The 11,767-nt window shown below is 40.4% G+C and overlaps 1 long non-coding RNA gene across 2 annotated transcripts in view; it reads right to left on the bottom strand.

Moving 5' to 3' along the window:
• Positions 1–207: 207 nt before the first annotated feature.
• The window catches only part of LOC138472804 (uncharacterized), a 361,500-nt gene continuing 349,940 nt past the window's right edge, over positions 208–11,767 (bottom strand). For both annotated transcript variants that reach the window (XR_011268682.1, XR_011268681.1), the window contains one exon: positions 208–10,802. This is a non-coding gene — a long non-coding RNA (uncharacterized lncRNA). The remainder of the gene's footprint in view (positions 10,803–11,767) is intronic.

Here is an 11,767-nt window from a genome sequence, read left to right as displayed (position 1 = left end):
GAAATCTCTACCCATTCAAAGAATCAGGAACAAGGGAACAGTAAATGGGGATGAAGAACAGTCTATTCATCAATTTATTCCCACAGAATGTGACAATAATAGAAGAGGGAGTTAAACCTGGATCAACATTGGTGCCATTTGTAAAGCAAGTCCCAAAATCAAATAATACAAATCATTCCAATGAGCCCAAAATAAATGCATGCGATGTGAGAAAAAGAAAAGTTTATTACACATACACAGCCCAGGCTGGGGAACAATCAAAAGACATTCAACATTGCCTCATAAAATGGCTGCCATTATAGTAAGAATCAGAGGTGAGGTGACAACAAATATTACAGATTATTCACAAATCCCCAGCTTGTGAATGGCCAAAATAATTTCCACTATAGGTGAATCTATACAATACCTAGCCCTATTGGTTTAGCCAAACCTCATGACAAGGCCAAGACATCAGTTTATTAATTAATTGACACTGAGATCATTTTCCTTCCCATGATGCTGATTGGATGCTACTCTTTATAGTTTGTATCCTCTAAATGTAATCGTTAATTGGCTGTTCCATGTGGAGTATCCTTAGGCTGAGTGATTTGACAATTTTAACCAATACCTATGTGAGGTGTGACAGTGTGGTAAGAAATTAAAGTCTGCAGACAAGTTAGTCCCCAATTCATGACTTTCATTTCTTTGCTATATATATGTACATATATATAGCAAAGAAATGAAAGTCTGCAGACACGTTAGTCCCCAATTCATAAGGTTAAAGACAGAGCTAATGAAATCATGCACAAGCCATGAGAATCAAAGTGATATATATATATATACATATGTTTGTGTGTATAAATGTATAAATCAAAATTGTATGAATGTAATTCAAAATAGGATTGTGTGTATATGTTGTTATGGTCATTCATAAATTGATTCTATTCTACTTTTAATGGTGTCTTAAATGATTCCTGTTTGGGTGGTTGGATCTCTTTCAGTCAGGCTTTTCCTACAGGGGGCAGTGTTACTCCATGACCAAACTTCCTTACCACACCTGCTTTTCCAATGCTCATTGTTTCATCCCTACCAAAGTGTGACCTTCACTGTGTTACATTTTGATGTACTGATTAGGAACATAGTTTGTTATATGTCTTTTGAACACAGGTTTGGGAACTCAGTTAAGCTGATGTATATCAGCCAATCTGTATGCAGTGTCTGTCTCTCAGCCCAAGGGTCTGTTATGTCTTTGTTGCTTTTGCATGATCTCGCTGCCAAAAATTCAGAGTTTGAGAATGTGTTTGCCTACCTGTTTTAGCCAATCATTGCGTGGCATTCGGTTCGGCTCTTGGAAGTCGTCATATATGTGTGCTGTTCGTAAAGGCCTGGCTGATATTTTCTGCTAATTCATTATGCTTCTCAGGCTTCAGGGAAGGCTAAACTTGTCTTGAGGCCTACTTATATATAATTTAGTTAATTAATGTAAGAGCCTATTTTCATTTACTCTCATTATTAGTACACCTAATGGTTCCCTGATTAGTATAAAATGTTGCTATACTCGTTAGGAATTGGTGTGCATGCTCATGTATATGGTCTGTGTCTTATAGCTTACCTGTCGTCAGGGACATTACTTATTACCGCACTGTTGCTTGTGCGCTTTGGACCTCAAAAAGGAGTTCTACAAAAATGGAGTTGCTTTCTTTATGACCCTGATTTGTTTCAAAGGGATTTTCGGAGCTTGTACTTCTGTGTTTTTTGGCGGCATTGGATGTACTCCCCAACATTCTGAATGGCTGTAATACCTGTTAAGGCTATATGAACATGTACTCCTTTGTAATGAAACTAAATACATTTTTACAATATAACACATAAAATAAATGGGACATTGATGAAGCAAAACCATCATCTGTGGCACTCTCAGAAATTGAACAAATATAGCTACTCCTAACAGTAATCCTGCGACACTACATTCTCTTGAATCATGAATGACCTTGATATGGAACATGGTCAGTATTTGACTCTGCCTTCAAAAAGCATCAACATGTAATAGCATCCTGTCCAATGATTGCTATATTGATGTCATCTTAAAAGCAGTCAAACACAAACTTCATCAAATGGGAGGCACATCTTAAAAGCACACAAACAGGAACAGAACAGTCTTAAACAAGCCAAAACAATTGTGACGAAGAAAGCATGTAATTGGAGAAATGTGGTAATTGTGGACAAACAGAATTCAATCGATGAAGCCACTGTACTCTTTTTTGTAGATAAGAAACACTACACAAAATTGAACAAAGATACCAATAAACAACTACAAAACTTATTAGTCACACAATAGTACCTTGAAGGCCTTACTACTGATTAAGTCAATATTTCTCACTAACAAGCATCCCGCTCTGGCAATGACATATTTCTTGTCCAATCCATATAAAAAGGAAGCTAAATGTCTGCCATTTAGTCGCATCAATAGGGGAATTGGTTCTCTGACCAAACCAATATCAGAGTTCATTGGCAAATAACTGCAACCATTTGTGATAGAGATGACCTCTTATACATAGGAAAGTACGGACATACTAAACAAACTCAGCAAAACAAACTGGAACTGTGACCAGTTGTGTTCCATGTATCCAGCCAGTGATATGCAATATAATAGCATGGGCCTGAATATGTTGAAATTCAGGCTCACCAACAATATTTATACTTCAAATCACCAGATTTCTTTTTTTAAAAGGGAAGGTGTTGATATAAGTGCTAAATGTGCACCTCCTCAATTGATGTGATTTCTTGAATAAATACTACAAGCAAACAAAACTGATAAATTAGGCTTGCTATTTTGGTGATATTTTAATAATTTGGGATAGAACAGTGCAAGACATCCTAAAGTACACCACCTGGCTCAATAGTAATCAATTTGAACAGGGCTTTGATCTATGCATCGACAATGGGCAAATGCATTTCAAACCTGTTGCAAAGAGTGAGCAGCTAACCCTTTTCTTTACATCAATAGCAGACGCAAACAAAGCATCTAGGATAATATTTGATACGGTGAACTGGTCCAAGCAAAGAGAAACTGTTTGCAATTGATTTTTTACGTTGCTGAAAAAATAACCACTGGCAAACAATTTGATGGTAAAAGATACCAACAAATTAAGATGCATAAGGCACTAAAAGGTAGAACATTATCCAAGATAAGTCTTGCTTAATGTAAAAAAGAAAAAAAAAACAATATACAATTGGGGATAATTAAAAGATACCACCGTAGAATTCATTATATAGTACTTGGCCAAACAATAGGAATATACACAATGTGAAAAAAGAATTGGAACATTCTTAGTCTGGATCCAGAACTTCAAATGTATCAAGCCACTGACTCCCACCAAGTGTCCAGGGTGTCTAGAAGTGCCGCCCTTACAACGTTTGCCAACATTCACTCAACAAAGCCAAGGATTTAAAGGTAGGCGCCAACATTACACATTCCATAACTACATTTTGTAACTGCAAATTAAATTGTGTTAAATACTGTATATTTGCTCATGTAATGTTGTTTATGTGGGAAGTGAAGTAGGCCAATCATGTACTGCCAGTAAAATCTTGGACAAGAGATTTCTATTATCAAAGCACTGGACAGATGCACACAATCTAGAAGGAAGTCAGGCAAATCTGATGTGTATGATTTGTGAGCTGATTAAACAACATGGTTGGTGTAAAGAAAAAAGCAAAATGCAACTAAGAAAAAGTGGAACTTTTGGATCTATAGCCTTTGGGTCAGAGAAGAAGGTCTGAATACAGACTCTGAGATGGAGACATTTTTTAGGATAACTGGACAGCACGACTGAGCTGCTACTCTGCAGTTCTAGTTTGAAGAATGTGTTTCTTCATGTTATAGTTATAAATTCATGTGTTGCCTATATCCATGTCTAGGAGTATGTGAAAGCATATTGAGATTTCAGGAAGAACGGGGTATAAGTCTCTGAAAATGCATTTTGATTAACAAGTATTGCATATATGTCTCTCCTCTCTCACATTTATAATAGTCATTAGAGCAGACAGTGATGAGTTCCTATAATCTGTCATCACCTTCTTTAAAAGTATCTCTTGCCCTAACACAGTAAACTATCCAAAATAAGGACACTTCACTTCCAGCCCTTTATTTCATTTTTACAATGAACTATATATATGTAACATGGTTTTTATGCAGCAGGAATTTCTAGATAAACAATAGAGAATGTTGTCAATCGGCAACAAAGAGAAACAGGTTTAGGACACATAACAGTATTTCATAATTTAAAACAACACATGTTTAAACATTTGTTGCAGGTTGTTCAAATCCATCTCTTGTCATCTTACCAGTCTTATCAGGAAGTATTAGCAATTCCAGTAACAGTCCTTCTTCAACCTTTAGACAAAGAATCTAATTTGCACAATTGTAGTTCGCATGATACCAAATGTTTTTATTGTTCTTCATTTTATTTTGCAAAGGATAAAGGTCAAACTACAACAAGATTTGGGAAGCACTAGCCCGTTTTAATGATTCCATGAAAAATGCCCGTCCCACCATTTGTCAAGTTTGCAAAATTGCTTAACACAAGATACCATTTGACATCATAATCCTTTGTTCATTTCTACACAAAGGATAATGCTCAAGTGTTTCCATCATGCATCATTGGGAAGCAATATCCCATGCAAATGTGTTTGTTAGATATAATGCCCAACCCACCATTAACTTTGTTGCCACGACTTTGTCACATAGAATTCAGTGACTATGTTACAAGACTATATAGGCTTCATTATGAGTATGGTGGTTTGGTATAAAGTGGCAGTAAAGTAGTCTCAATTCTGTTACCGCTACAATATCGCACCACTGTAGTACAAGCTTCGGTGGAAAGGTGAAAGATATGCCTCCAGCAAAAAGCGAATGGTAAATTGTCAACCTTACTGCCAAAAATCATTGGAATTACTGCATCCATATTTCCCCTTGCGGTAATTCCCCAAAAATGCCCCTTGTGGTTCCATGGACTAGAACATGGAGACTAAGACAACTGTTCCATCATTCATAAGTCCCTGGTAAATCCACAGGCTGGAATGTAACAGTAATTGATTTTGGCACCTGTTTTACCACCAAACTCGTAATGATGCCCTATGCCTGCTTTAAATGCTTCACTAGGAGAGGTTCATTTTCATCACATCGCTTGCTGATTGATCAGCAGGGAGAGGCATCCCCATGTGCTTGCATCAGGGTTACTTTCCTGCCCGGTAACCAATTGCTGGCTTACATATTCTTGCAAAAGACAAGTAATATCTTGCTGCTACAAATAGGAGCAACATACTGTACATTGCCTAAAAAACAAGCAATAATCAATAGGGCAATGACACTAAAAACAATCACGTGCAACGTGAAATACAAAAAAAAACAAAGGCCCATTAATCAAGACTATTTGTTATTGGAAGAGCACATATCTGTATTTATGATACATAGCACTGCAACCTGAAGTAGGGCGATACAGAACATATCTGTACGCACAGTGAGCATCATAAATAATGCTGACCTCTACAGTGCTAGATGTCTGTCTTTCTAAAGACTACCCATTAGTTTGTTTTGGGACACACAATGTGGATGTGGTTTTGTAGGGAGAAGGCAACCAATTGACAACTTGCCACCTATTCCCATGCAGTATTTGCTTGTGTTGGAGAGTTGCACAGACCATGGTGACAAATGCCGTCAAAAGGTCAAACAAGATAAGAAGGTAATTCCATCTTTGATGAAATGTACGTATGAATATTGAGAAGTGTTTATGATCTTCAGCCTGGATCATCTCCTTTACCAGTGTGCCTGGTTTTGGGCACTTCATGCAACTCGAGGGCTCCAGGCTTTTCCGGGTTTCTAGAGATAGGGATGCCATTAATTGGTTGATGGATATTTTGGATTTGTGAGTAATATTGCTGGATGGTTGTAAGACATTGGTGGACGGATGTTATTTACTTAGTGGGTTGATGCCATCGATTGATCAATTTTGTTAACTGGTACATTGCATTGGCAGATGCAACTAAAGGATGGCTGTTATTGATGGATGAGTGGATCTTGTTTAGTTGGATGGATGCAACTGATGGGTATTGTTGATTCTTTTCTTGTTTGGGTGGATTTCTTTGATGAGAGGCTTTAATTAATTCACTGCATGTTATCGATGAATGGATGCTCATTGGTGGATGGATGTTATTGATCTTGACTTTGTATTTGTATTTATTATGATAGCAAAGACGGCTTCACCATGAAACCCTGTACATAATCACATAATGGCAGTCCTTATGAAGGGCGCCTTACAATAGTATGAGGAATCAGTCAACACAACAAAACAGATATAGTATGGAGAGAATGGGACAGCGAAAGGGGGCAGCTCTGATAATATGTGATTGAATGTACAAGGGCAAGATTGACATTTTGTATTATCTACATATGGTAACGGATAATCATATGCTTAATGCCCATCTGGTAAATAGCTCAGTGGGTTAAGTTCTTACTGCTCTGAGCCTGTGATCTACAGATTACATTTTGGAATCATGGATAGGCCAAATCATTGTTCATCCTTTAGGGTCTTTAAATAAGTCCCACTGTTGATTGGGTATTAATAATGGTAATAATAATTGTACAGCGTGCAGGCTATAAAGTTGAGAATCTTGTGTAGTTGGATGAAGGGCTAAAGAGGGGGTCCCATTAAGAGGCAGAGCACTAATCCAGCCTGCTGAGGACAAAAGTGCAAATGAAAATATTGGTAGCGTGAAAGGCAAGAAATGGTGGAATTTTGCAGATGTCGATAGGCATAGCAGCCTTAGAGGTGTAAGTGACACTATTGCTTTAATTTAATGTTGATGCCAAAAGGAAGCCCTAGGATGCGAGCCATGGACAATGGAGTGAGGGTGTCAAGGAGAAAGGGAAGTGTAGAGAGGAGGTGAGGTTGGCGAGAGAGTCATCGCAGACTGAAAGGTGAGAAAAGGCAGGTTTTGCAGATGTTGAGGAGGTTGTGCCTAGCTGCTTGCAGAGATGGAAGCAGTGAATGTCTGTAGTTTATGATCATTGTAGAAAAGAAAACTGAGATTTGTCGGCCATAAGCTCAGTCTTGGAGTCATTTAGCATCAGACAGTGAAGTGCTATCCAGTGTTGAATGGTGATCAGGCAGTCAGTGATATGGGAGGAAAGTTCTGGGGTGAAAGAGGGGAAAGAGAAAAACATTGTTGTGTTTTCTGTAAAGTGGTGATATGAGGATCCAAAGAAGGAGATGCATTTCCCAAGGAACGAGGTGTGAAAGTTAAGAGCAGAGGAGACAAGAAAGGCCTTTGAGGGACCCCAATTAACATTCTTAGGCGGAGGTTCCAGAGAACGCATGTTTTTGATTGATGTGTATAATTGGTGGGGTTCTATGTGGTTTCATCCAACACATTTACTTCAACTATGCTATTATATAAATGTATAAAGTGAACGTCCACCCAGAGGCATCTTGCCGCTATGCAGAGTCCGCTCAACAGCTCATACCCATAGTTGGCCTTTAGATGAACAAAAACATCTTTAAAGATCGCCGGAAAACTAAATGATCCACCGCCGCCCAAAGGCCGAGTGGGATAGAATTCTAACACCTAGCTGTAGCGACAGAAAATGTACGTCCCCCAACTCGAGAGATATGTACACGTGGAACAGAGATGGTGCATCACTCGAGGGAATGGAGCAGCTGATTGAGGACGTATGGGTGAAACTTACTCTGCAGATATTCTGCATCTTAGCCATAAAAGGCTCGGTGCACAAATCACATGGATTTGAATTGAACTCTCTGAGCCATGTGGAGGCAATGAAGTGCTGCATGGTGCAATAATTGCGGGTGGTGAATCAGATATAAAGGCTGAGCTAAATATAGCGAATTACAGTAATCCAAGATGCTCAGCACCAGTGCAGCCACCACTGGAGCATGAAACTGTAAAGGAAGAAATCCCAACACCCAATGCAAACTCTCAACTTATAATGACCCGACTGACAGACAGAGGCCATCTGAGCCTCCAAGGAGAGCAAGGAAGAAATGTTCACCTCCTGATCCTTCACCACAGAAACCAGAGTGGGACAGGGACCCAGAGAGGAAGGCCAAAAATTAGAAGTCCACAGAAAAAGTGTAGACATGGGGCCCACCACAAGGATCTGAGTCTTGTCCCCATTCAGTTTAAGCCAATTGCTGGTCATTCAGCTCCCCACATCTTCCAGGCAACTCCGTAGCTGAGACGCTGGATCAGGATGGGAATGGTCAAGCCGCAGAATAATCTGGGTGTCATCAGCACAGGAGTAGCACTGGAGGCCATGGAAGTGGATGATCCTAGTCAACTGCTGGATGTAAACATTGAATAACAAAAGGGGCAGAGCTGAGCTCTGGGAGACCTCGCAAGTCAAAGGAACAGACACAGAGTGAAAAGGTGGAAGAGAATGAGTTTGTGTGCCATCAGCCAGGAAGGCAGAGAACCAGGAAAGTACATGTCTGGATATCCCCACCTCGGCCAGGTGGAAAAGCAGGATGGGGTGGTCAACAGTATCAAACGCTGCTGATAGGTTTAATAAGACCAACACCCTCCCCCCGCCCGATTGGAGAGACGTGCAAGGTCATCCACTACTGAAACCAGTATGCTCTCCATACCCCTGCTGGAACTGAAACCAGACTGAAAAGGATCAAAGAAGACAGAGGATTCAAAGAAAGAGCTAAGAAGAGGAGCAATTAAAGACTCCAGAAGCTTCATAAAGAAGAGGTGTAGAGAAATAGGACGGAAATTAGAGGGGCAGGCAGGATCCAGTGAAGGTTTTTACAGATGTGGCGTCACCAGTGCATGTTTCAGCTGCAAGGGAATAATCCCAGACTGACAAGAGTGATTGATGCTGTCTTTAACTTTTGTTGGTTGTACACATTTGTCTTTTCTTTTTTAAAGGGTGACCCCACCACACCATCTGTGCCCTCCGCCCCCAACTTCCCCACCACGCCCCACCTCATATTTATATGTTTAAGGCCTCAAAGAGTCGAACAAAACACAGTTGTAGGAAACGTGGTTGATCAAACCACAGATTACCAATTGGAGAGTGTTTTTTTTTTAAGGAAGGATAGAATGGATGGATCAGCATTAAAGACTGATTTCTGCTGTTGAATGAATAATAATTGTAATAAATTAGAAATATTAATGGATGGTTGCTATCAATGCATTTGATGAGGGACTGGATGGATGTTTTGACTGATAAGTGATAGAGTGATGGAATTGATGAGTGTGCATTGTTAATTGGTGGATAGATAGTTATGATAGTTTGATGTAATTGATGGATGGACTTTTTGTACAAGTGTTATCGATGGCTTGGTCTGATTTTTAGATTGAAGTGCATTACTGGAGGGTCGATGGATGAAGGGCTGAGAAGCAGCCGAGTAGCAGATAGAGAAAGCGAAAGAGAGAGGTAGAGAGAACATTGGAAACTATTGTCATCCTCTTTGGGAAATGTATAGACACATGTCAACCACAACATGGTGTAAAAAAGTAAACATGTTTTATGATCACATTGTATGCGTAGTCCTTATTGTGTATCTGTTGGATAGCTGAACAGTTTATGCTCATTGTATGTCCAAAAGTTGGATCTTGTTTTATTCTCTATTGAAGAATACGAGGCGCACATTGGCTCATCACTTGTACCCTATCAAGGAAAGAAAACCTTAAAATAGTCACTCTTTCATCCACATCAGGATGGGCAGGTGGGGAGTCAGTACTCACTATATTCCTATAGAAACAGTGTCTGGATTGGCTTATCTGGGCAATTCGTCTTTTACTTTGTGTATCTGGAGGAACATTTACTTAGGTGTCATAGTTAACAAAGCCATGTACATATTGCTTAAGATGAGTCAGACACGCAGAATTAGCTAAGGGTACGTTTCCTAAAGTCCATAATAGACTGAAGAGACTGAAAACATAATGCACAAATCAGTTCTTGCATGTTTCTTTTTATCTGTTGCCTCTAAAGAATATGCAGTGCTTGCCAATCCCATAAGTACAATACGCAGAAAGTAAGTTCTACCTGAGTATACAGAGTGAAGTCAGAAGTTTGGCTATGTTATTATCTGAAAATGCCCATTGTATGTGCAGACTGTGCAGCCTGAGGAGTCCACTGTAACATGCAGGCTTCAGACAGCATTCACTATATGAGGCAGTAAATGAACATCTGAAGATCAATCAAGCGCCTAAATTGACTCACTTTTGGATGTGTACTACTTTCCAATGCACACGTAAGTACTGTTTATTATGGCACAGGGATTCCCAAGCTTATAAGCTCTTGAATGCTAGAAAACATCAGAAATGTCATTCGAGGCAGCCCGGGGAATCGAGACAGTCATGATGGGAAGAGTTGGACATGTATACAGTGCTTAGAAGCTGTGTGGGGTAGTGTAGGGAGGGATGGGAACAGCCCAAGGAGCAGTAATTGCATTATCACTTGTGCCACAGAAAGCATGTTTGAAATCACATAAACGCCTCATTCTGTATTTCCATAGGGTTCTTGGAGACAGCCAGCAACCTAGACTTTAATGATGCAAGGCACAAGATGAAGCCAATGGAGTCTTGAAAGATAGTTTCCAAAGTCGGACTCATCATTGGTAAGAGATTCCTTAGCGGCCCCCTTGAGAATGTGTGGACCTCTGAAGGTATGCAAAGATATCTTCATGGGCCGCAGGGTGAGGCTTGGGCGCCCCGCGGACATCAAATTCATCAGAAATGGTTTCCTCTGCACAGCGGTTTAGTGAGGTGGGTCATCTCTGCACTTGACTGAATCCCTGTCAAGTAAAATAACAGATGAGGCATAGTGACTTTCAGGTGCTTATGAACAGAATCAATGATACATCACAATCAATTTTCAGTTCTCTTTGATATCCTTCCCTTGACCCCAAACAACACAGAGCTCTGTCAATAACCCAACAATAGGGAACTCAGATCCACACCCCGATCTATTGATACACACATTCAAGACATCCTGCTTTTCAAGAACTAAGGGATCGGCGACCCAAACTCCGATCTGATCCCCAGCACTATAGCTTTGAGCCACGCACTCCGGTCTGCCAATGCATCTAAAACCCACAGCATACAATATTGTTCCTGTACGCCGATGCACTCGAAGTTGCGGCAATGCACGTCACTGCTTCTCGGCAGATCTCTTCTGCCATTGTAGGAATATGGCCCACTTCTGGTTGTGCCAGTGCATCTAAGTGAGGGCCTGCAGCAGCGCCTGGAATCCTGGACTGGGACTCATACATTGCCCTGCCAGTGCACTACACCCCTAAATACAGCCATCTTTGCTCTTCCAGGTCCCGCTCCCACAAGAAGGCCTCAAATTCGCCTACGTCTACTGTAGACCTATAGCTCCCCCACTATTCTAATAGTACGACCACCAGACTGGTTTGCCATTATACCCAAATCCAGAACCAATGTTAAAACAGCACTCCATTGCTTTCCGAGGACCCCAAAACAGGCTTTCTCCTTTAAATGATGCTCCCTAGGTCCCTATTGCAATGTTGTGACTAACAGGTTATTTCGTTTACTCAGATTGGATTTTTCCAGACACCCACTCTGAGCTTTAAGTCTACTTTACTGTATTGTGCTCTATTTATTATATTTAGGATGAAAGACGTGCAGGTACATTTAAGGACTCATAACACCCATGACCCAAATGGAAAAAGACGCAAGCGCCTTTCCATCCGGAGGCTGTGGAGATGAGTGTGGAGACTGCATGCCTTGTACTGGG

Source organism: Ambystoma mexicanum, chromosome 8 (assembly GCF_040938575.1).
Source record: "Ambystoma mexicanum isolate Mex_15411 chromosome 8, UKY_AmexF1_1, whole genome shotgun sequence".
Taxonomy (NCBI): Eukaryota; Metazoa; Chordata; class Amphibia; order Caudata; family Ambystomatidae; genus Ambystoma; species Ambystoma mexicanum.
The sequence above is the reverse complement of the archived record's forward strand: the minus strand, read 5'-3'. Positions and strand labels throughout refer to the sequence as shown.